We start from the raw sequence: 25,839 nt of genomic DNA, 5'->3' as shown, positions 1-25,839 counted from the left end.
AAGAGCATGAGGACAGAAAAGGGGCCAAGGTTAAACCTGAGGAGCTCAGGAGACTGAAAATAACCACATAGGGTGGTGTGAACATAAGAATTCCTAACTAGGGTGGGCCATGGCGGGAAGTCACATCCATGTCCGCAGCTTCCTTGACAAAGGTCAATCTTTACCATAATTGAGCCTGTCTGTTGTGTTTTTTGCAACTGAAACTCCCTCACAGACAGTGTGCCCTGTGAGCTGGTACACTGTCGTGATACAAGAGCCCGAACTGTTGGTGCAAAGTTCGTGTCGTCCTTTTTGTACAGACTTTTCAGGACTTCCACATAGTGAACGTGGCCAACTCTTTGTCTACTTAGTACAAAGCCACAGTGAGTAATGCCTCAGATATCAAGAGGTGAGCGACAAGTTCCCGAACTTAATCGTCAGACCCCCTACATCTGTATGGGAACCCTACACACAAGAGTCAGAGACCCCACAAGCAGGAGAGGTAGAGAGATGGAAGGGGAAGTGCGTATTGAACACATCCTGAGCTAGGGCTGAGCTCAGGTGACCTTGGGGCCTAAAAGAGCCAGGGCAGAAGATTAGAGCAGATGATCAGTGACTATCAGGTTACCCTGCCCTCTAGGCTGGTCACACAGAGATGGTGGCTGATGATCTCATTACGGACAAAGCCCTTATTTCCCATTATTCTGGATAGTTAAGGGAGGGCCAGAAGTTTATAAAATGGCTGAGGAGAAAATTACCCTTAGCTCAAAATAATCTGAACTCCTCCAGCTTTTCTTGAAAATTACAGCCATAGAATGGATAAGATAATGCAAAAGAAGAAATAGACCCAAAACATGTTGCAGGCAGATGCAATAAAATAAGCTGCCCTGTGTAGACAGCCAAAGTTGGCTATTAATAATATTTGTGTAAAAAGCACCTCAGGTTTGTATTGATTCGTCCTTGGCAAGAAAGCCATGGAGCCATGGAAGGAGTCTCTGCTTCCAAAACACACTAGTCCCCCATGTTTCCCATCCCTATGTCATTACGCAGCAACAAAAATTATTCATTTATGCAACGTGACACTCAATATATGATTAACACAAGTCTGGTGCTCAAGGTTGACGGGATTGTTCTCTTCACAATCCAGGATGAGATTAAAACAGAAAACTCTTTTAAGACAACATAGGATCTTTGCTTTGTAGACAGAAAACTTTTCATAACATCTTTGGAGCAGGACGATGAAGGAAAATTTGGCCTTTAACAAAGTCAGAAAGCACCAAACTCCGCTGCCACGGCAACTTAGTTTTCATATTGAAGTTCATTTACTTCATTGAAAGTAATCCACCCTTATCTGGCTTGACCATACATAACACTTCTTTTCTCAAGATTTCTCTGTCCAGTCTACCTTCAGATTCGGGTCCAGAGTAACCTGTTTCCCATTCTGAAATGACCAGCTTCAAAGTTAACTGCCTTTCCTTCAAAAACACATCTCCACATCTCACACCTTTTTTCTAGACCCAAGACATATCCTGTGTTTCTTATATACACCTATTAATTTTTATTTGTGACTTTCATTACATACCAGAAGTCTTAACTTTAAAAAAAGCCTTACTTTCCAGTGAATAATAAAAATTAAGCACTTTGACTATTACACGAGTATTCTTACACTGACATTCATGAACAAATTTATCACTTTCTACGAATCCAACAAGCCTCTGCAAGTTAAGCCAAAGTGTGGTTTTAGTTGAGTGACAGTTGCAGACGATGGCTCTGCTGGAATTAATACAAAGGGCTGGTGAACAAGAGAATGATGCTGAGAGTAGGGCAATCTCACACTGATAAAAAAGCATGGCCACTATCTGAAGACTGTCAAGAGAAGATGCTACATCGGTTAGTGAGAGGTGAAAACGCAAGGGAAAGAAACAGCAGTGGAGAGAAGATGATTGACTGGCTGAGGGACTTGTGGACTGAGAGGACTCAGAGCCAAACCTAAAACTGGATGACTTACTCCAAATGGGGAATGGTGGCATACATTATCAGTTCACTTTATCTTTTAACAAGAGAAAAACAACCATAAAACAACCGTCTCCTCAACCGGAATGCAGTCCTTCCTATCGGGGTACTGTTAACCACTCCACTGGGAATAGACACGAGGTGGGGTACTTGAAAAGAAACAGAAAAGTTATTGAGTTCCCTTAAAGATGAGAAATGCCCAGTAATAGTCTGGATAAAAATATTTAACGAAATGAAAATTCAAACACATTTTGCAATATAAGAGTGATCAGGTTGTCTTCTGAATGTAATAATTAAGTCAGAGACACATTCAAAAAAAAAGACGAACCCTCACAACTGAGTTAAAATCCAACTGCTGAACCCTCACTAGATTATGTTACAACAAACAAGAGAAATCACAGTCGGTATCCCATGTCACCGTCTACAGAGGTCCCAATAACTCTGAACAAAGACCTTAGGAAATTTTTATAGGCAAAACATCAACTTCACAAGAAGCATCTTGTCTTTGCTCATTCTTTCTTTCCCTGTTATCTAAAGAGAATGAACGTCCAGTAAGACACGTTTATGTATCTCTTACACAGCGTTGCCCCCCGTTTAATTGAAGTTCATATTGGTGACGTTGTGGCCATTTCAACTGTTTAAAGAAACAAACTGGACCCTAACTTGTCCAGCTGGGAGCAGAGAAGAAAAGCATTTCCAGGTGAAACCCAGAGTGTGTCTTTGAAGCCAATGCCTTCCCATTAGAGGAAAGATTGCCTTATAGGAACTCTCCTAGGGCACCAGGGGTGTAGATTTTTCCCTGTCTGTGATGCTAATACTGGAATGACCCATTACAATTAGCTGTACTTGCACCTTTTCTTAGAACTGATCTCATCTCCTCTTTTCTTTGTTTCCCCTCACATCTTCCTTCCTTTCCTCCCCCCTCTCACCTTGGCCCTGTTCTCTCTGCCTATAATAACAACTTCTAGCTGAGCTGATCATAAATTAACAGATCAGAAGATAACATCGAATTTTAACATATGCGAATGAAGAATTCACAAACATGTAAAAATTCAAAAGGCAGGCAGGTCAGATTGGGTAATTTGCAGGTAATTTAGAAAGTGTGGCACACTCACAGAAGTAAATTGTTGTTAGGCAACCAGAACATAACTGGACATGGGGCAAGGGTTGTCAGCAGGCTCCACTGGGCCTGTTCACACCTTATCCTAAGGAATTTATGCCAAAGTTGTTTCCCTAAACCGGGGATGAAGTAAGGTCTCTTGGAGACTGGAAAGGGTCGCTGCAAGGTGAAGACAAGAGCATGAGGACAGAAAAGGGGCCAAGGTTAAAACTGACAAGCACAGGAGACTGACAATGACCACATAGGATGGCGTGAACATAAGAATTCCTAACTGGGGTGGGCCATGGGGGGAAGTCACATCCATGTCCACAGCTTCCTTGACAAAGGTCAATCTTTACCATAATTGAGCCTATCTGTTGTGTTTTTTGCAACTGAAACTCCCTCACAGACAGTGCCCTGTGAGCTGGTACACTGTCATGATACAAGAGCCCTAACTGTTGACTCAAAGTTCGGGTCGTCCTTTTTGTACAGCCTTTACAGCACTTCCACGTAGTGAACGTGGCCAACTCTTTGTCTAGTTGGTACATGGTCACGGTGAGTAATGCCTCAGATATCAAAAGAGGTGCGCGACAAGTTCACTCACTTAATTATCAGACCCCCTATATCTGTATGGGAACCCTACACAGCAGTCAGACCCCACAAGCAGGAGAGGTACACAGATAGAAGGGGAAGTGCGGATTGAACACATCCTGACCTAGGGCTAAACTCAGGTGACCTTGGGGCCTCAAAGAGCAAGGGCAGAAAGATTAGAGCACATGATCGGTGACTATCAGCTTGCCCTGCCCTCTAGACGGGTCACACAGAGATGGTGGCTGATGATCTCACTATGGGCAAAGCCCCTATTTCCCATTCTTCTGCACAGTTAAAGGGAGGGCTAGAAGTTTATCATCAGCCTGAGGAGAACATTACCCTTAGCTCAAAACAACCAGCACATCACAATCACACACCTAGTAGTGACCTGTGCTGAACTCCCTCAGCTTTTCTTGAAAATTACAGCCACAGCATGGATAAAATAATGCAAAAGAAGAAATAAACCCAAAACATATTGCTGCCAGATGCAATAAAATAAGTTGCCCTGTGTAGACTCCCAAAGTTGGCTCTTAATAGTATGTGTGAAAAGCACTTCAGGTTTGTATTCATTCGTCCTGGGCAAGGGAGTCGTGGAGACAAGGAAGGAGTCTGTGCTTCAAAACCACACTAGTCACCCATGTTTTCCATCCTATGTCATTATGAAGCAACATAAATTATTCATTTATCTAAGGTGACAATCAATATATGATTAACACAACTTTGGTACTCAGGATTGACAGGATTGTTTTCTTAGTAATCCAGGACCAGATTGAAACAGAAAGCTCTTTTAAGACAACATAGGATCTTTGCTTTGCAGACAGAAAACTTTTCATAACATCTTCCTTGGAGCGGGACGATGAAGGAAAACTTTCTCCTTTAACAAAGTCAGAAAGAACCAACTCCGCTACTAAGTCACCTTAATGTTCATATGTAACTTCAATTATTCATTGAATGTGTTCCATCCTTATCTGGCCTTGACCATACATGACACTTCTCCTCTCAGGATTTCTCTGTCCAGTCTACCTTCAGATTCAGGTCCCCTGTCCCTGTTTCCCATTCTGAAACAACCAGCTTCACTTTCAAAGTTAACTGCCTTTCCTTCAAAACACATCTCCACTTCTCACACCTTTTTTCTACACACAAGATATGTCTAGTTTTTCTTATACATACAACTCATTTTCCTATTAATTTGTATTCCTATAAAGTTCATTACCTACTAGAAGTCTTAACTTTTAAAACAAAAGCCTTCATCTCCAGTGAATACTAAAAAAAACCCCTGTGACTATTAAACGAGTATTCTTTAGATTGACATTCATGAACAACTTTAACACTTTCTACAAATACAACTAGAGTCTGGAGTTTCAGCCAAAGTGTTGTTTTAGTCGAGTGATAGTTGTAGAAGATGGCTCTCCCGGAATTAATACACAAAGAGCTGGTGAACAAGTGAACGATGCTAAGAGTAGGGCCATTTCCAAAGAGGGAAATCTCAGGGTGAGAAAAAAATAGCAGGACACTAGCTGAAAAGAAACACAAGTGAAGATGTTACATTCGTTAGTAAGAGGTGTAAACGCAAGGGAAAGAAACAGCGGTGGAGAGAAGATGATCGATGGGCTGAGGGCCTTGTGGAAGGAGAGACGTCACAGCCAAACCTGAAACTGGACGACTGACTCCAAAGAGAAAATGGTGGCATACAGTATGAGTTCACTTTATCTTCTAACAAGAGAAAAACAACCATAAATCAACCGTCTCCCCCACCGGAATGCAGTCCTTCCTATTGGGGTACTGTTCACACACTCCACTGGGAATGGACACGAGGTGGGGTACTTCAAAAGAAACAGAAAAGTTATTGAGTTCCCTTTCAGATGAGAAATGCCCAGTAATACTCTGGATAAAAACGCTTAACTAAATTAAAATTAAAACACATTTTGCAATATAAGAGTGATCAGGTTGTCTTCTGAATGTAGTAATTAAGTCAGAGACACGTTAAAAAACAAAAGACGAACCCTCACAACTGAGTTGCAATCGAACTGCTGAACCCTCTCTAGGTTATGTTACAACAAACAGGAGAAATCACACTCGGTATCCCATGTCATCGTCTACTGAGATCCCAGCAACTCTCAACAAGGGCCTTAGGAAATTCTTACAGACAAAACAACTTCACAAGAAGCATCCTTGTCTTTGCTCATTCTTTCTTTCCTTGTTATCTAAAGAGAATGAACGTCCAGTAAGACAAGTTTATGTATCTGTTACACAGCGTCGCCCCCCTTTAATTGAAGTTGATATTGGTGACGTTGTGGGCATTTCAAGTGTTTAAAGAAACAAGCTGGAGCCTAACTTGTCGAGCTGGGAGCAGAGAAGAAGAGCATTTCCAGGTGACACCCAGACGGGTGTCGTTCCCAACGTTGTCCACGAGGCGGCAGCACAGAATCACTTTCCCCGGCGACCAGCAGCACAGGGTGTGAATTCCAAAATGCCCACGAGATGGCAGCAGACACGGCTTCCTCGCTCCGCGTGTGGATGACAAACTGGACACCAGGGAAGAAGCTGCCTCTGAGAGATAAACCCCGTTTCGGGCCCTTCGCGGGCCTCCTCTCACCCACTGCTCCCCCTTTCCAGATGAGGCAGAGACGGTTCTTATCTCCGTTTCACATGGGACTTGAACAGGACACTGATTCTCACAGTCCTGAGTCCACAACAGAGGCCAAAATGGGACCTTAGGGCGAGCACACAGGACATGCTGGACAAACAAGAGTGATCCAAACAGTCCTGGCAGCGTGGGGTGGAATCCTGGTCATTCCACTGAGGAAAAGCTGCACATGAGATCAGGGTGCATTGGGCCAGGCGCTCCCCGGGCTGGTTTTGTGGTGGGACCGGGGCAGCTGCTGGGGACAGGGACAGAGGGGAAGGGAGGTGGTGGCCTGGCCCTTCACAGGAGGACAAGCAGCACCAGGTCCCGGTGACAAGGACTCCTCCCACCCCATATCTAAGCGATGCCTGTGCATGGGCCCATCACATCTCACCCTTACCAAACCCCACAGGAAAGTTGATACATGTGCAGGAGGAATTCACAGAGGCAGGAACGTTCTACAGACAGTGAAACGACACATGGCATAGAGGACATTTTGGAAAGGTCTGGGATGTACTTCAAGATTTTATTGACAGAATGGGCACTCTGCAGGACATTTGGAAAAGCTCAGTACACGTGGCAGGTACATTGTTGGAAGGCAACCCAGAACATTATGGAACATGGGGGAAGGGTGGTCAGCAGGCTCCACTGGGTATGTTCCCGCCTTATGCTAAGGTGTTTATGCCAAGGTTCCTTCCCTAAACAGGTCTTTCCCTAAACCTGGTCAGAAGGGAGGGTCAAACCTTCTTTCTGAGTCATTCCTTTCCCAACAACCAGCTTAAAGTCAAACTTGCCCAAGGGAAAACTTTTGGTCCCATTCATTCCCACCTTTGAAACCTTAATAAAAGTTTTGCATCCAGCAGTTCCATAGGTTCAAGTTCACCTTTTTCATTGATCTAATCATTCAGTCCTGAGAATAACTTAGCTTAGTTACATTGTCGAATCTTATTTCAGGACCCGGTGATGTAGATACACTCCCATATTTCACCTTTTATTAAATATCTGACTACTTCCTTATGTGGGACACTCACAGACTTTCTTCTACCCCCAGGCTTCTGACTGCTGTTATAATCAAATACATATGAAATTGATAAGCAAGAGAAAAAAAGCAGATCTAACGCAGACACATGGGAATCCATGCACAGAGGGCAGAGTAAGGGACCCCACATACAAGAGAGGTAGGGGGATAGAAAGGGAACAGGGGTAGATAAGGCATCCAGAAGCTATGGATGAAGTAGGGTCTCTTGGGACTGGAAAGGGTCGCTGCAAGGTGACGACCAGAGCATGAGGACAGAAAAGGGGCCACAGGTTAAACCTGACAACCACAGGAGACTGAAAATAACCACGTAGGATGGTGTGAACATAAGAATTCCTAACTAGGGTGGGCCATGGCGGCAAGTCACATCCTTGGCCTGCAGCTTCCTTGACAAAGGTCAATCTTTACCTTAGGTGATCCTGTCTGTACTGTTTTTTGCAACTGAAACTCCCTCACAGACAGTGCCCTGTGAGTTGGTACACTCTCGGGATACAAGACCCGAACTGTTGGCGCAAAGATAGGGTCCTCCTTTTTGTACAGCCTTTACAGCACTTCCACGTAGTGAACATGGCCAACTCTGTCTAGTTGGTACAATTCAAGGTGAGTAATGTATCAGATATCAAAAGAGTGAGTGACAAGTTCGTGCATTTAATTGTCAAATCCCCTACATCTGTATGGGAACCCCACACACAAGAGAAAAACAACCATAAATCAACCCTCTCCCCAACCGGCATGCAGTCCTTCCTGTCGGGGTACTGTTAACACACTCCACTGGAAATAGATACGAGGTGGGGTACTTCAAAAGAAACAGAAAAGTTATTGAGTTTCCTTTCAGATGAGAAACGTCCAGTAATACTCTGGATAAAAATGCTTAACTAAATTAAAATTAAAACACATTTTGCAATATAAGAGTGATCAGGTTGTCTTCTGAATGTAGTCAGAAACACATTAAAGAAAAAAAGACGAACCCTCATCTGAGTTGCAATCCAACTGCTGAACCCTCTGTAGGTTATGTTACAACAAACAGGAGAAATCGCACTCGGTATCCCATGTAACCGTCTACTGAGTTCACAATAACTCTCAACAAGGACCTTAGGAAATTCTTACAGACAGAACATCACCATCACAAGAAGCATCTTGTCTTTGCTCATTCTTTCTTTCCTTGTTATCTAAAGATAATGAACGTCCAGTAAGACACGTTTATGTATCTCTTACACAGCGTTGCCCCCCTTTTAATGGAAGTTCATATTGGTGACGTTGTGGGCATTTCAAGTGTTTAAAGAAACAAACTGGAGCCTAACTTGTCGAGCTGGGAGCAGAGAAGAATAGCATTTCCAGGTGACACCCAGACGGGTGTCGTTCCCAACGTTGTCCACGAGGCGGCAGCACAGAATCACTTTCCCCGGCGACCAGCAGCACAGGGTGTAAATTCCAAAATGCCCACGAGATGGCAGCAGACACCGCTTCCTCGCTCCGCCTTTGGATGACAAACTGGACACCAGGGAAGATGCTCCATCTCGGAGAGATAAACCCCGTTTAGGGCCCTTCGCGGGCCTCCTCTCACCCGCTGCTCCCCCTTTCCAGATAAGGCAGAGACGGTTCTTATCTCCGTTTCACATGGGACTTGAACGGGAGACTGATTCTCACACAGTCCTGAGTCCAGGACAGAGGCCGAAATGGGCCCTTAGGGCGTGCACACAGGACATGCTGGACACACAAGAGTGACCCAAACAGTCCTGGCAGCGTGGGGTGGAATCCTGGTCATTCCACTGAGGAAAATCTGCACAGGAGATCAGGGTGCATTGGGCCAGGCGCTCCCCAGGCTGGTTTTGTGGTGGGACCAGGGCAGCTGCTGGGGACAGGGACAGGGGGGCAGGGAGGTGGTGGCCTGGCCCTTCACAGGAGGACAAGCAGCACCAGGTCCCTGTGACAAGGACTCCCCCACAGCTATGTGATGTCTGTGCTGGGCCTTTTAAAATCTTTGTCCTCAGCCCAGAACACGGCTCTGCCTCTGCCAGGCTCCCTTCCTCTGAGGTCACAACTGGCTGCTCAGAAGGAGATCTGCGGTGGCACTTGCCTTATGGGGGGCGGGGGGGGGGGGCCACTGAGCCTCAGATGGTGCAGAGCTGATGACTCTCCCCTCCAAGTACTACCTGTGTGACTTCAGGCAAAGACATGGAAAGTCAGTCTCCTTGCCTGGCAGGTGGGGACAACCGCTCCCTCTCAGGGTGGCTGAGAGGTCAGTGAGGTGATGGAGGTGGGCTCCTGCCCCACATGTGATTGGCCCTAACTCCCCTCCCTCTTCCCTTCTCAGCCCTTTCTCTACATCCATGGGATGGAAGGATCATGTAGCAAACAGCCTCCTGGTGGCAGAATCAGCTCTCCTGTTGGTGTCCACACAGCCACAGTCCTCTGAGTGCTGACTCTGGCACCTGTGCCAGCTTCATCCTCAGGGCAGCGCTCACCACAGCCCCTCCCGGGTCTTCAAACCCTGCTCATCTCCAAATTCAGGGCCCGTGTCTCAGCTCAGGCCAGAGCGCCTCTCACAGCTCTTCTCACTGGTCTCCCTGCTTCCAGTCCCTCTCATCCAGTGCAACCTCCACACTGGGACCAGCTCCATCTTTCTAACTAAGGTAGACTTCTAACCCTGTCATTTCCTGTGCCTACAATTACCAGCAGCTTCACTTGGGCTAGAGAATAAAGTCTCATTCATCAGCACAGTGTTGAGACTTTATCAGGCCTCATGTTCCTCTCCTGGTCTCATATCCTATCATAACACCCCAGTTCACTCACCAGGTACCCCAGCTGTCAGCATTAACATGTCTGGTGTCAGCTTTAACAGTCAGAGGTGCCAGCAATGAGAATGAACCTGCATGCAGGAAGCTGAATAAAATACAGACTTTAGTGAATAATGATGCATCAACATTTGTTCATTGATTCTAACAATTCTGGAAGAGAGGAGAAAGTAAAACTAAAATAAACCTATTGCATCAAAATGGGTGATTGCCATTAACAAAATGGACCCTCAAATAACGAAAATACTAGCAAATTAGTCATCCAGGACCTCTTCCTCCTGCTTATTGTTGCCGCATTGCTCTGGGATTCCCTCTCCTGGGAGAGGGAAGGAACGGGGACAGAGCAATTCAGAAGTTCCCCTAAAATCTCCCCCACGCAGGAGTCTTGATTCTAACATGTCAGGTAGGATTGGAAGGTGAGACGAGTTCCCTGGAAGCTGAGGTTCTGGACTTGGGACAGAGAACAGATGCTGGGTCAGGAAAGCAACAGATTCCACATCACTGAGCCCTCACCCTAACCTCAAACATAAAACCTAACCCTTCAAACCTAAACACTAAATCCTTAGCCCTAAGCGTAAATCTAAACCTTAACATAATCTCTGAAAACCTTACAACCACAAACCATAACCATCTCTATAAAGCATAACCTAAACCCTCACCACAATACTAAACTATAACCAGAAACCACATACTACAGACTATGAACCATATCCGTAAACCATGACTATAACCATAAACCTTAATCCATAAACCATAACCAAAAACACAGCCATAAACCATAAACAGGATCCATAATCAATCCCATAAACCATATGACACATATGTAGCCATAAACAATAAACATAAACCATAACCAAACTGTAACCCACAACCTTAACCTTAACCCCTGACTCAGCACCACACTCCACCTCAGCCCCAACCCTAGCCCCGTAGGACACTAATAGCCCCCAACCAGTCAAATCAGAAGTAGGTCACAAAAACAGAATATACATACTGTATCCCTTATAGAGATGTAATTATGTACCATATCATAGTTAAATGACAAAATATCAATACACAGAAATCTGTTTTATTTGTATACACTACCAAGGAATAATCTCAAAAGGAGTTTAAGAAAACAAGTCCATTTTAAATAACATGAATGTTGATAAAATACTCAGGAATACTTTTAATCAAAGTGCAAGGCTTCTACACTGAAAATTACAAAACAATGTCTTTCTTTGCTGAAAGAAATTAAAATTAAAGAAAACCTACATAAATAAAAGGAGGCCTTCCCCTGGTGATGGAAATTGTTGGGAGGCAACAGAACAGACGCTGTGCAATGTACGGATTCAGTGTCATTCCTGTGAAAAGGCCCCAAGGCCTTTGTGGGAAAATGCACAAGGTGACCCTAATATTCACAGCAAATTTCCATGGGAAAAAAGAGCCGTAACAATCTTTAAAAACCAAATCAAGTTGAGGCTCACCCTTCCCATACGTAATTCTTAGTACACAGCCACAGTAAGGAAAACAGGGTGACACTGGCATAGAAATATACATAGAGATCAACAGAATAGTATTGAGGGCCCAGAAATAAACCTGTCCGTCTAAGTCAGGTGATTTTTTTTAGCATACACATTTAACTTCTTTATCATTGTCATTTACAGCTTTATTTTATAAAACACAGAAGGATGTTTTTTTTCCATTCTTTCTTTTTCTTTATTTTTGTTTTTTAAGGAGGGTGCAGCTCATGGTGGCCCCTGTGGGGACTGAACAGACCACCTTGGTGTTCTCAGCCCCATGCTCTAACCAAGTGAGCTAACCGTTCACCCCCAGACACTTTTAAGAATGCTCTAGCACCAGAATTTAAACACTAGAAATATTAGTTTTTTAAGTGTAACTTATATAAATTACAATCCAATGATGGGAGATTTTTCTCAATATGGTTACTATACAAATGAAATAAATGACAAAAACACTTAATAGCAATATTTTGTCATCTACGTATTATTAGATACTTTAAGACATAAGCAAAGATTCTGAGTATTCAGACTTCTTTTGTTGTGTTTCATATTAAGTAACTCCCTACCTGTATTCTCAGTTGAGCTACTTGACCAAAAGGTGTGACTTGAGAAAGCATTTAGCTTTATACCAAGTTTACAGCACTAACAGATGAGGAAAGTTAGAGGGACAGATGCCCCTTATGGGCAGAGGCCCCTCTGGACACACTCCCCTGGGAGCTGGCACAGCCAGGCAGAGGCCAAAGGGAACCCCAGCTTATCTCACTGACCACCAGGTACAATAAAGTAAGTGCACCTGTCCAATGGTGGGGACCGGAGAGGATTAGCCTCCTTGGTCACAAAGCCAAGCTCCTGGGACACAGAATGAGAAGGAAAGGAAAACCTAAAGCAATTTCTAGACAGGGACCAAGAGCAAAGTTTGTCTCCGCAGAATCCAGTTTGGAGAGAACCGCTTAACTCCCCAGCCTGTGGGGCCGGCTCCAACAACAGGCTTACGGGAGCCTGTGCCTGTGTTATGTCCCCGTGGTAGTTCCTTCTTAGGGCAAACAACACGCAAGACACAGACACAGGAAAAAGTGAACATCTGTGGGAGAAAAGAATAAAAACCCTAGAGTCTCTAGGTGAAAGAAGTTCACAGGTATTTTGTTTCTGCCAACCTAAAATCAGAAGAGAGAAAAGCCTCGCACCCCTTAAAACTTCTACCCAACTGCAGACAGAGATCAGGAATTGTAATACATATGCACGTAGAATTCACATAAGCATGACATTTCCAAAGACAGTAAGAAGAAATCAGGTAAATATGACATTTTAGACAAGGGTGGGAGTGGGCTCTTAGATTTTTGATGAAGAATGGGAGATTTACAGGTAATTCAGGAAAAGCTGAACATACGTGGCAGGTAAATTTGGTGAGGCTCCTGCATGGAGTCTTCCTGTCTTCTGCTAAGGGGATTATGCTCAGGCTTTTATTCATGCTTCAAAGTCTTTAATGAGGCAGGAAAAGGGGAGCCAGGCTGGATGAGGGAGGCTTGTACTGTTAAAACTGCCCCTTTTGTTTTACCTCAGTGGGCCTGGGGCAGTTGTGAGCTCTGTTTACATTTCAGATTTACTCCACAGAGGGCCCGGGGGTGATGGTGAGACTTTATCATTTCTATCTGACTGAGAAATCACCTTCCATTTTTTGTGAAGTTTCTGATCGGTTATTAAATCCTTTAAAACGTGTTTCAACCTAACAGTTCTCTAAATCTTAAATCTCCAGAAAAGTTTTTAACATTTGCACATCACTTGATTTTCCCTTCTGCCTTTTTTAAACCTAATATTGATATTAGCATCTGATGTAATGCAAGAAGCTAAATACTCATTGAAAACATTAAGAATAGTTAAATTTCCTTGTATTCATTTATATTGAAAATGGGGTCTTTCTCTAGGGACCAGTCAAACAGCTGTTTGTCATAAGAGTTCTCTGACACATTTTCCAATTTAGAAGTTTTTCCAATTCAAAGGATCCATAGTCTGACCACTGAAGATAGGATTTTAATAGTTACTCGAACCGATAAGCCTTTTCACAGCTTAACCAAAGAAGCCAAAGGCTTTCTGTCCCTGTGGTATTTCCTTGTTACAACAAAGGACACGAGAGACATAGACACAAAAAATGACCACCTCTGGGAGAGATTCAATAAAGAAAACGTGTTAGTCGCTACTCCCGAGAAGCTAGCTTCGCAAACATATTTTCCTGCCAATCTACATGTAGAAGAGGGGAAAAGGACATGCAGCACTTCTAAATCCTCCCAAACCCCGCAGAAATAGACCGGGAAGGCTGACAGGGTGAACAAACACATCGCTTACTATGCCGGCAGACGTCCCCGAGCTCTCAGCAGCAGCGGTTTCCAGGACCTAGCAGTGCCCCGGCCAGTAATTCTCCTCGCAGGCTCCCCAATACTGTGGGGCTTAAAAATTAATTCTTTTGCTCTAACCTAGTAAGTGTGTTATCGGATAGCAGGTCAGAGTCATCACAGGAAGGCATTCCAGGATGTAGGTTGTAACAACGCCTCATGAACAAAGGCAAGCAGGCCGAGGAAATATTAAAAGAAAGAAAACATATCCACAAAACGCAAGAGTGAGCAGGCCCCAGAGGAGAGCAAATGTGCGAAAATTTAGGATTATATTTGAATGAGGGCGCGAAATATTCAGGGGTGGAGTCACAGGTGCTCCCAGGGCGTTCCCAGCGTGTGTCTTTGCTGAGAGTCCTGTCCACCTGGAGGATGACTCTTCCCACCTGGAGGACGGATTCCCATGTAGGAACAGCCTTGATGACACAGAGGATGGAGATCCCTGCCTGCAATGTTAATGGTGTTATAACCCATTACAATTAGCTGTCGCTGCACCATTTCTTAGGAATGATCTCATCTCTTTTCTTTCTTTCCCCTCACATCTTCCTTCCTTTCCTCCCCGCTCTCCCCTTGGCCCTGTTCTGCCTGTAATAACAACTTCTTCTAGCGGAGTTAATGGTAAAATTAACAGAAGCAGACTAAGATTAAATCGAATTTTAACATATGCACATGGGAAATTCACAAACGTGAAAATTCTAAAGACAGTGCGGTCAGATTGGGTGCTTTACAAGTAATTTAGGAAGAGTGGCACACTCACAGAAGGTAAACTGTTGTTAGGCAACCCAAAAAAGAATGGGACAAGGGGGAAGGGAGGTCAGCAGGCTCCACTGGGGGTCTTCCGCCTTATGCTAAGGAGTTTCTGACAAGTTTCCCTCCCTAAACCAGGTTTTCCATCTGAATCTCTTAAGCAGGATGAGGGAGGGCCAAAGGTTCTTAGGAATCTTTTGTTCCCCAACAACCAGCTTAAAGTCAACTTGCCCAAGGGCAAAACTTTTGGTCCTCTTCATTCCTGCCTTTGAAATTTTAATAAGTTTCACATCCAGAAGTTAAATTGATAGATTGCCACTTTTACATTGATCTAATCCTTCAGTCCCGACAGTAACTTAGTTTGGTTAAATTGTCCAATCTTACTTCAGGATCCAGTGATGTAGATACACACTCCCATATTTCACCTTTTATTAAACACCTGATTACCTGCTTATGTGGGGGAGAAAGACTTTCCTCTACCTCCAGGCTTCTGACTGATGTAATATTCAACTCGAACAATCATAACCCGAACCCGAACTCGAACACGAACCCGAACTCGAACGATTTGAACCCGAACTCGTACCTGAGCAACCCGATCCTGAACCCTAACATCCCGAACACTAATCCCACCCCAACCCGAACCTTCTGAACCCGAAAACGAACTCGAACAACCCGAACGCAAACTCGAACCAAAATCCAATATTTCCATACCAAAGACATGTAGAAAACCTTTCCAATGATTATGTACAATATAATTATCACTAAAAAGTTTACATAAATCTTTTATTTTTATTGTATCTATTTTATATATCAGCTTAAAATTTGAGATGTCAAATTCAATTATTAGCGTAGCTATTTTCTTGATACATTTTATGACACAGGTAACAAACTTATTTTTAGAAGCCCAGTTAAAATATATATTTTTTGTTAATAACTTTCAAAGATATGACTGTGATAAACCCAAACTAAAACCAGCTTTACTGTCAAATACTTCACCACATTATCTGATCCTTAAAACCATTAGGTTAGTTTGTATTTGATTCGCATTTAATATAATTTAATTTATAGTATAATTTATATAAGCATTTAATTTGTTATAACCAATCAAATATTACAATCTAGTAAAACCATCCACAGGTACAAAACATCTTACCACACACAAACACAAACTGGTTTCACACAGATCACAAATTGACAGAATTAGAAATAAACTGTAGAGAACACACAAGGTAGGTTACCAAGAAAATAACTGGTTGTCACAAGAGCTCTGTAACACGATTTAAATGTAGATGCTTTTCCCATTCCGGGATTGATTGTCTGTCCGCGGACAGTGAGGACTAAATAGTGAGACACCAAGCAGCCTCTTTACAGCTCAGGCCAGGAAGCCAGAGGCCCCTCCACACAGTGCAGAGGAAGAAGCCCTCCCAGAGCCAAAGGGTCACCCAAAAGACAGTCAGAGACCTTCGTCACACAGGCAGTAGGGATGGTGGGGTGGACAGGGAGGGTGTCTCCCCACCAATTGTTAGTAAAGTTACATAGGTTTCAGGTGTACAATTCTGTATTTCACCATCTATAAATCTCCCACAAAAGGTGAGGCACCTCCAGCCCCAAACCCACTAATTTGTGGCCCCAGGGAGGTGCTACTGGACCGGGATCTGACCAGCACTAATGGGTAAGGAAGGCTGGGGGGACAGATGCCCCTTATGGGCAGAGGCCCCTCAGGACACAGTCCCCTGGGAGCTGGCACAGCCAGGCAGAGGTGCACTGGGAACCCCAGCTTATCCCACTGGCCACCAGGCACAATGGAGTAAGTGCACCTGGTCGATGGTGGGGACCAGAGAGGATTAGCTTCCTTGGTCACAAAGCCAAGCTCCCGGGACACAGACTCCGCACACTTCAGTCTGGAGAGAGCCCCTTAACTCCCCAGCCTGTGGGGCCGGCTCCAACGACAGGCTTATGGGAGCCTGTGCCTGTGTTCTGTCCCCGTGGTAGTTCCTTCTTAGGACAAACGACACGCAAGACACAGACACAGGAAAATACCAACATCTCTGGGAGGAAAGAACATAGAAAACTATGGCATCTCTAGGTACAAAAAGTTAGCTGCACAAATATTTTTTTCTGCCGATCTAAATTCAGAAAAGAGACAAAGGCCTGGCACCCCTTCTAACTTCTACCCAACCCCACAGACAGAGACCAGGAATTGTAATACATGCGCACCTAGAATTCACATAACCATGAAATTTCCAAAGAAAGTGAGGAGACATCAAGTAAATATTACATTTTAGACAAGGGTGGGAGTGGACTCTTAGATTTTAGATGTAAAAATGGGAGATTTACAGGTAATTCAGGAAAAGCTGAACACCCGTGGCAGGTAAAGTTTTGTGAGGCTCCTGCATGGAGTCTTCCTGTCTTCTGCTAAGGGGATTGTGCTCAGGGTTTTATTTGTGCTTTACAGTCTTTGAGGAGGCAGGAAAAGGGGAGCCAGGCTGCAGGAGGGACGCTCCTATTGTTAAAAGTGCCCCTTTTGCAATTTCTTTTCCTTTGCTCAGCTCTATGGCCTCTGGCAGTTGTGGGCTGTGCTAACATTTCTGCTCTGCTTGGCAGAGGACCTGGGGTAGATGCTGAGACTAATTTCTATCAGACTGAAAAAGCAGCCTCAATTTTTGTCAAGTTTCTGATCAGTTATCACATTCTTTAAAACTTGTTCCAACACACCAATATTCATCATTCATCATATTAGATCGAAATACAGTTTTTAAAAATTTGCACATCTCTTGATTTTCCCTTCTGCCTTTTTTAAACCTAACGTTGACATTAGCATTTTTAAGACCCAACAAGCTCAAGAACTAATTCAAAAGTAAAATTTCCTTGAATTCGTTTGTATTAAACATGTGGTCTTCCTCTAGGTTCCAATAAAACAGCTGTTTGCCATGAAAGTTCTCCAACACATTTTCAAAATTTGAAGTTTTTCCAATTCAAAGGAGCCATGGTCTGACCATTGATGACAGGATTTTCACAGCGCCTCCAACCAAAAAGCCCTTTTACTAGCTTAACCAAGGAAACCGAAGGATTTCTGTCCCTGTGGTATTTCCCTTATTTTTTTAATTAGTTTATTGGAGTGACAATTGTTAGTAAAGTTACGTAGGTTTCAGGTGTACAATTCTGTAATACATCGTCTATAAATCACATTGTGTGTTCACCAACCAGAGTTAGTTCTCCATATCTTTGATCACCCTATGTTTGATCCCCTTTACCCTCCTTTACCACCCACCTCTCCCCTTGGTATTTTCTTTTGATTACAAACGCACAAGAGACAGACACAAAAAAATGACCACTTCTGAGAGGAAAGAATCAATAAAGAAAACATGTGAGTCGCTACTCCCAAGAAGCTAGCTTCACAAACATTTTTTCCTGCCAAACTACATGTAGAAAAAAAAAGAGAAAAAGGACATGTAGCACTTTTAAATTCTCCCAAACCCCACAGAAATAGATGAGGAAACAATAACAGGGTGAACAAAAACACCACTTACCTCTGCCTGCACGTCCTTGAGCTCCCAGCTGCGGCGGTTTCCAGGAGCCAGCAGTGCCCCAGGCGGTAACTCTCCTCGCGGGCTCCCCAATACTGTGGGGGCTTAAAAAAATTATTTTGCTCTCATCTTGTATGTTAGAGGAGATCAGGTCCTTGTATCATCACAGAAAGGCATTCCAGGACACAGGAACAATGCATCATGAACGAAGGCAAGCAGGCCAAGGATTTTCTAAAAGAAAGAAAATATATTCCCAAAATGCAGGAGTGCACAAGACCACCAGGAGAGGGACTGCTCTAAAACAAAGAAAAGTTAGGATTATATCTGAATGAGGGCGGGAAATGAATTCAAGAGTGGAGTCACAGGTGATATCTGGGCTTTTCTAAGGCGTTCCCAGGGCCTGCCTTTGTTGACGCCTCCTTCCCACCAGGAGGAGGGATTCCCTTGTAGGAACTGTCCAACGGGTGGAGAATTTTCCTGCCTGCAATAGTGTTATGCCCAATTACAATTAGCTGTAGCTGTACCTTTTCATAGGAATTTTTCCCTGCCTGGAATTCTGATGGTGTTATAAACCATCACTATTAGCTGCAGCTGCACTATTTCTTAGGAATTTCTTAGGCATTTCTGTTTTCTTTGTTTCCTCTCACGTCTTCCTTCCTTTCCTCCCCCCTCTCCCCGTGGCCCTGTGCTCTCTGCCTATGGTAATGAGTTTTTCTAGCTGAGGTAATCATAAAATTAATACAATCAGATTAAGTTAAAATAGAATTTTAACATATGCGCATGGGGAATTCACATACGTGTAAAAATTCCAAAGGCAGCGAGGTCAGATGGGGTGCTTTGCAGGTAATTTAGGAAGAGTGGCACACTCTCGGGAGGTAAATTGTTAGGCTACCCAGAAACTAATGGGACAAGGGGGAAGGGTGGTCAGCAGGCTCCACTGGGAGTCTTCCCGCCTTAGGCTAAAAAGTTTATGCAAAGGTTCCCTCCCTAAACCAGGTTTTCCATCTGAATCTCTTAGGCAGGAAAGGGGGAGGGTCAAAGGTTCTAAATGAGTCCTTTGTTTCCTAAGAACCAGCTTAAAGTCAATTTGCCCAAGGGCAAAACTTGTGGTCCTCTTCATTCCCACCTTTGAAACTTTAATAAAAGTTTCACATCCAGAAGGTAAATTGGTAGATTGTTACTTATTTCATTGATCTAATCACTCAGTCCTGAGAATAACTTAGTTTAAATTGTCGAATCTTATTTCAGGACCCAGTGATGTAGATACATTCCCAAATTTCACCTTTTATTAAATATCTGATTACTTGCTTATGGGGGGGAGGAAGACTTGCCTCTACCCCCAGGCTTCTGACTGATGTAATAATCAAATAGACATGAAACAGATTAGCAAGAGGAAATGAGCAGATTTAATACATACATTTGGGAACCCTGCACAGAGAGTCAGGGACCCCACATGCAGGAGACGTAGGGAGACAGAAAGGGAACAGGGGTAGGTAAGACATCCTGAGCTAGGGATGAAGTAAGGTCTGTTGGGGGCTCGAAAGGGTCACTGCAGGGTGACTTCAAGAGCATGAGGACAGAAAAGGGGCCACAGGTTAAACCTGACAAACTCAGGAGACTGAAAATAACCGCATAGGATGGCGTGAACATAAAAATTCCTAACTAAGGGGGGCCATGGCGGGAAGTCACATCCTTGGCCTGCAGCTTCCTAGACAAAGGTCAGTCTTTACCTTAAGTGAGCCTGCCTGTCAGTGCCTTTTTGCATCTAAGATAACACACCCTTTGGAATGTCACTAATCCCTCCCTCCCCCCCCCACCAGAGCAGGAAACTGTAAAACACTTTATTATTCTTGTCCGGATTACGATCTCTTTGTGCTGTGAAAAGTTAACTATTAACTGTCCTGTACCCACCTAGGTGTCAGAAGTACCTGTCTCTCCAATTTACTTCAATCACAGAGATTTCCCCGCTTTGTTTTCTGCTTCCCCATTAATCTACCACCAGTGGATTTCATGTAACCTCCCCTTTTGATTCTATGTATAAAATAAGCTGCAAACTGCCACTTTGTGGAGCGTTTTCTCAGTCCGTTGAGATTTTGCTTCCCAGCAATTGGTATTGGTTTGGCACAAATAAACTCTTTATAGACTTTCTCTTAGGCTGAATGTTTTCCCATCATCAAGCATGTTTTATGACTATCTTGAACCTGGTCAGACAAAGACAGATGTTGACAGAGACTAAAGGAGAAGGTCAGACAGGGACAGAATTAGACAAAGAATGTGGGGTGTGGGGTGCTGAGCTGCTGCCAGCCCAAGGTGGCTGACAATGTGCATGGCCTATGGGTTTGGGATCTCTCAGGGTGTCCTTGGGTGACTCTGCACTGTGTTACCAGGTCTTCCGGACATGCCTTTAGGCTCCCCATGCCTCGAGTTCCCACACCAGGCATCCCTCTAGACGTGAGGGTGAACCCAGCCAGGAACAGCTGAGGACAGGCCAGCTACCACAGCTGTGCAGGGGGAAGGCTGTTCCAGGAAAGCTGCCGGAGGGCCTGGTGTTCAGCTCCCCCTGCAGATGCTGCACCTGGAGTGGCGTCCCCAAGGCCCCTTCAGCCCCAGCACACAGGCCAGAGCCTGGGATCCCACCACAGCCCAACTCCCCAGCGCTCCCTGGGGGCTGCAGTCTAGCCCTGCAGGCCTCCCTGTGGCCTTTCCATACCCAGGCTTTCGGGTCTCAGACGTGGGTTCCTTTGGAGTGGTCCTCCTGGGCTGCCTCTTTTACGTGCAGAATAAATCTTTGGTTTGCACCCCACTGCCCCCAGATGTGGCGACTTACAGAGGCTCTCTGTGCACACCGTGAGTTGAGAAACAACCCTGGGGATGGGCAGGATACAATGGAGAGGGTGGCATAAGGCAAAAGAAGAAATAGACCCAAAACACGTTGCAGGCAGATGCAATAAAATAAGCTGCCCTGTGTAGACAGCCAAAGTTGGCTATTAATAATATTTGTGTGAAAAGCACCTCAGATTTGTATTCATTCGTCCTTGGCAAGGCAGCCATGGACGCATGGAAGGAGTCTGTGCTTCAAAAACACACTAGTCCCCCATGTTTCCCATCCCTATGTCATTATGCAGCAACATAACTTATTCATTTATCCAACGTGACACTCAATATAACACAAGTTTGGTACTCAAGGTTGACGGGATTGTTTTCTTCCCAATTCAGGATAAGATTAAAACAGAAAACTCTTTTAAGACAACATAGGATCTTTGCTTTGTAGACAGAAAACTTTTTGTAACATCTCTGGAGCGGGACGATGAAGGAAAATTTGGCCTTTAACAAAGTCAGAAAGCACCAAACTCCGCTGCTAGGGCAACTTAGTTTTCACACTGAAGTTCATTTACTTCATTGAAAGTAATCCACCCTTATCTGGCTTGACCATACATAACACTTCTTTTCTCAAGATTTCTCTGTCCACTCTACCTTCAGATTCGGGTCCAGTGTAACCTGTTTCCCATTCTGAAATGACCAGCCTCAAAGTTAACTGCCTTTCCTTCCAAAACACATCTCCACATCTCACACCTTTTTTCTAGACCCAAGACATATCCTGTGTTTCTTATATACACCATTCATTTTCCTATTAATTTTTATTTCTGTGACTTTCATTACATACCAGAAGTCTTAACTTTAAAAAAAGCCTTACTTTCCAGTGAATAATAAAAATTAAGCACTTTGACTATTACACGAGTATTCTTTACACTGACATTCATGAACAAATTTATCACTTTCTACGAATCCAACAAGCCTCTGCAAGTTACGCCAAAGTGTGGTTTTAGTTGAGTGACAGTTGCAGACGATGGCTCTGCTGGAATTAATACAAAGGGCTGGTGAACGAGAGAATGATGCTGAGAGTAGGGCAATCTCACACTGATAAAAAAGCATGGCCACTATCTGAAGACTGTCAAGAGAAGATGCTACATCGGTTAGTGAGAGGTGTAAACGAAGGGAAAGAAACAGCAGTGGAGAGAAGATGATTGACCGGCTGAGGGACTTGTGGACTGAGAGGACTCAGAGCCAAACCTAAAACTGGACGACTTACTCCAAATGGGGAATGGTGGCATACAGTATGAGTTCACTTTATCTTCTAACAAGAGAAAAACAACCATAAAACAACCGTCTCCCCCACCGGAATGCAGTCCTTCCTATGGGGGTACTGTTAACACACTCCACTGGGAATAGACACGAGGTGGGTACTTCAAAAGAAACAGAAAAGTTATTGAGTTCCCTTAAAGATGAGAAATGCCCAGTAATACTCTGGATAAAAACATTTAACGAAATGAAAATTAAAACACATTTTGCAATATAAGCGTGAATCAGGTTGTCTTCTGAATGTAGTAATTAAGTCAGAGACACATTCAAAAAAAAAGGACGAAGCCTCACAACCTAGTTACAATCCAACTGCTGAACCCTCTCTAGGTTATGTTACAACAAACAGGAGAAATCACACTCGGTATCCCATGTCACCGTCTACTGAGGTCCCAGCAACTCTCAACAAGGACCTTAGGAAATTCTTACAGACAAAACATCAACTTCACAAGAAGCATCCTTGTCGTTTCTCATTCTTTCTTTCCTTGTTATGTAAAGAGAATGAACGTCCAGTAAGACACGTTTGTGTATCTCTTACACAGCGTTGCCCCCCTTTTAATGGAAGTTGATATTGGTGACGTTGTGGGCATTTCAAGTGTTTAAAGAAACAAGCTGGAGCCTAACTTGTCGAGCTGGGAGCAGAGAAGAAGAGCATTTCCAGGTGACACCCAGACGGGTGTCGTTCCCAACGTTGCCCACGAGGCGGCAGCACAGAATCACTTTCCCCGGCGACCAGCAGCACAGGGTGCGAATTCCAAAATGCCCACGAGATGGCAGCAGACACCGCTTGCTCGCTCCGCGTGTGGATGACAAACGGGACACCAGGGAAGAAGCTCCATCGCTGAGCGATAAACCCCGTTTCGGGCCCTTCGCGGGCCTCCTCTCACCCGCTGCTCCCCCTTTTCCAGATGCGGCAGAGACGGTTCTTATCTCCGTGTCCCAGGGGACGTGAACGGCCGATACTACCAACCACCTGGGTCCAAGGAGCCGAGTTTCCCTATTTCCCGACCAACGTTTCTTGCGATTCGGGAATGCAAAAGAGAAAAGAATTGCGGAGAACAGGTGAGAATTCCCGCCTGGAAACCCTAGAGATAAATAGGAAAAATGTCTAAGAGATACATTGTGAGGAGTACATTTATTTCCCATCGTGGGTATTACTGGGTTCAAGGAGCCAATTTTCACGATTTCCTGACTAACTTTTCTCAGGATTCAGGGATGGGAAAACAAAAACAAAAAAAAGCCCAAGAATGGGCAGGAATTCCCGCCCGGAACCCCTAGTTTGAGCCTGTCATCTAGGATCACTCTTACACGGGTCCCAGTTTGGATGACAAAGTAAATGGTCACCTTAGCCGCGATGGGGGAGGGGCCAGCCAGCCAGATGGGTCTATGACATCACCCTCCGTCACAAGGCCCCGCACCGTACTGTGTGTCTGCACCCAGCTGTCTTCCTCTGATGGTTACTGGCTGTGTTTCCTCTTGAATAAGCTTATCTTCAGTGATATGACTAGTGTAATCTATGCATATTTGGGATTATAGACTTTTACCAATCAAATTATCATCTGGATTTTTTCCCTGAATATTGTATTCTTCCGTAGTCTGAACTAGATCTTCTGCAAGTGGGATGATTGTGTTTCGTTTTGTATGGATACATTAGATCATTCAGTAATTCAATGTCATGCTGATGTTTAATATTTATTGTATCAGATTTTGTTTTAAAATTGGCACAAAGGGAATATTGGCCTTTGATGATTATGCAGTAAGCACTTATATCAGATGGAAAAACATGTACCGATACACTTCACAGATTCTAGGGAGTGATAAGTTCTATGTTGATTAAAGCCAAACAGCAAAGGGAGATGTCACTTGAGGATGGCATTAGGTATAAGCAAAGGCTTACACTCTGTCTCCTGGAGGCTGGCAGCAACATGAACTGGACAGATTTCTGTTCATATTGATATGCGACAATGGTCACTTGGTCGTCTCCACCTGTCACTAACAGGTGAGAGGAGCCTGCCTTGCCACAGCCCACGTGGTGACACACAGTGACGACCTCGGAGTCACCTACCGCCCCCTGTGGGGCTGTCACTCTGCTGTTGGGTACAGGTGAGGGAAGGGGAAAGTTCATTAATGGCCAGGTGCTGACGTCTCTCAGAGCCCTGGTCCCCATCCTGTCACACTTAAGGGAGGACAAGATCTTTATAGCGACACCTCTTTCCTTCCTGGCAATGTTCCTAAATTTTCACAAACAAAGTCAAAATGGATATTCCCTGCAGCTTCTTGAATTCCAGTTTCTCTCACTGCTTTGAGCACTTGTGCTATTTACACTGGCATTCATCTCCCTGGGGCAAAGAAAGCACAGAGCCAGGCAATAAATCTGAAAACACACAAACGAAATATTTGCCAGAATATCTAGAGCAGCGGTTTGCAGCCTAATTTTACTGTGGGACCCCTGTTTTCAGACCAAGTCTTGTAGAGAAGCTCCTTATGTAAGATTCAAGAAAGGAGAAAAGGGCCCAACCCCCGTGCTGTGCTGTCCCCTCCCTCAAGCCCCAGGGCTTCTCAGGAAGGATGAAAACCCAGTCCTGTGGTATTCTCATCTTTCACTTTTAGATATAATTGTTTGGGAATTATTTTAACCTTTCACTTTTGTTGTAAAAATATGAAAACAGATCATCTAGTTGAACTATTTCACAGTTAAAAACTTTGCAAAGTTTGCACAGCGGGTTGGTGATAAATCTGGCCGGGTACCCAGGACCCCTCCAGCCCGTCACTGCATTTCGCACAATTACTGGCCACACAGTGCTAGATGCTTGTGAGCTGGACTTGATGGATGTGAAGCAGGTTATTGGGAAAATGATTGTAGGTAGTGAGCACTGGATTTAGCCATTTCTGAGTTAACATGTATAATTATATCTCAGCCTTAGTTATAAATTCATCTTAGTGTTTTTTGCTTGTGTTCTATTTTTGCCATGATCTGTTTTTCTGAGCTTCATTAAGATGACAAATAGATTACTCTTCACAGCCAACACCACAATTGTCTAATTTAATCATTGTAAATAATGAAACCCAGTGGAAGTCTGGCAAAAGATGGAATTTGACATGGCCTGCCACCCCAGGTGCTGCCTTTCTAGTGATTCCACTTTAATATGTACAATGTATTCACATCAACACTGTAGATACATTGAATCAACATAAACGTATCATTTAGGGTCCACACTTGAGCACTCTAGGGTACCCTGCTTTGGCATTCACTTTCTCCACTCCATCTGACACAGGAGGAGGTGGGAGGTGCCCACGGCTCATATGTTTTTACCTGTTTGAAAGCCCTTGTGGAGTTGACACATTTTATTAATAAATGCTGTGGCCAGGAGTGGTTGGACCACACGGTCTAGTCAGGTTACAG

This window comes from Rhinolophus hipposideros (assembly GCF_964194185.1).
Source record: "Rhinolophus hipposideros genome assembly, chromosome: 25".
Taxonomy (NCBI): Eukaryota; Metazoa; Chordata; class Mammalia; order Chiroptera; family Rhinolophidae; genus Rhinolophus; species Rhinolophus hipposideros.
The sequence above is the reverse complement of the archived record's forward strand: the minus strand, read 5'-3'. Positions refer to the sequence as shown.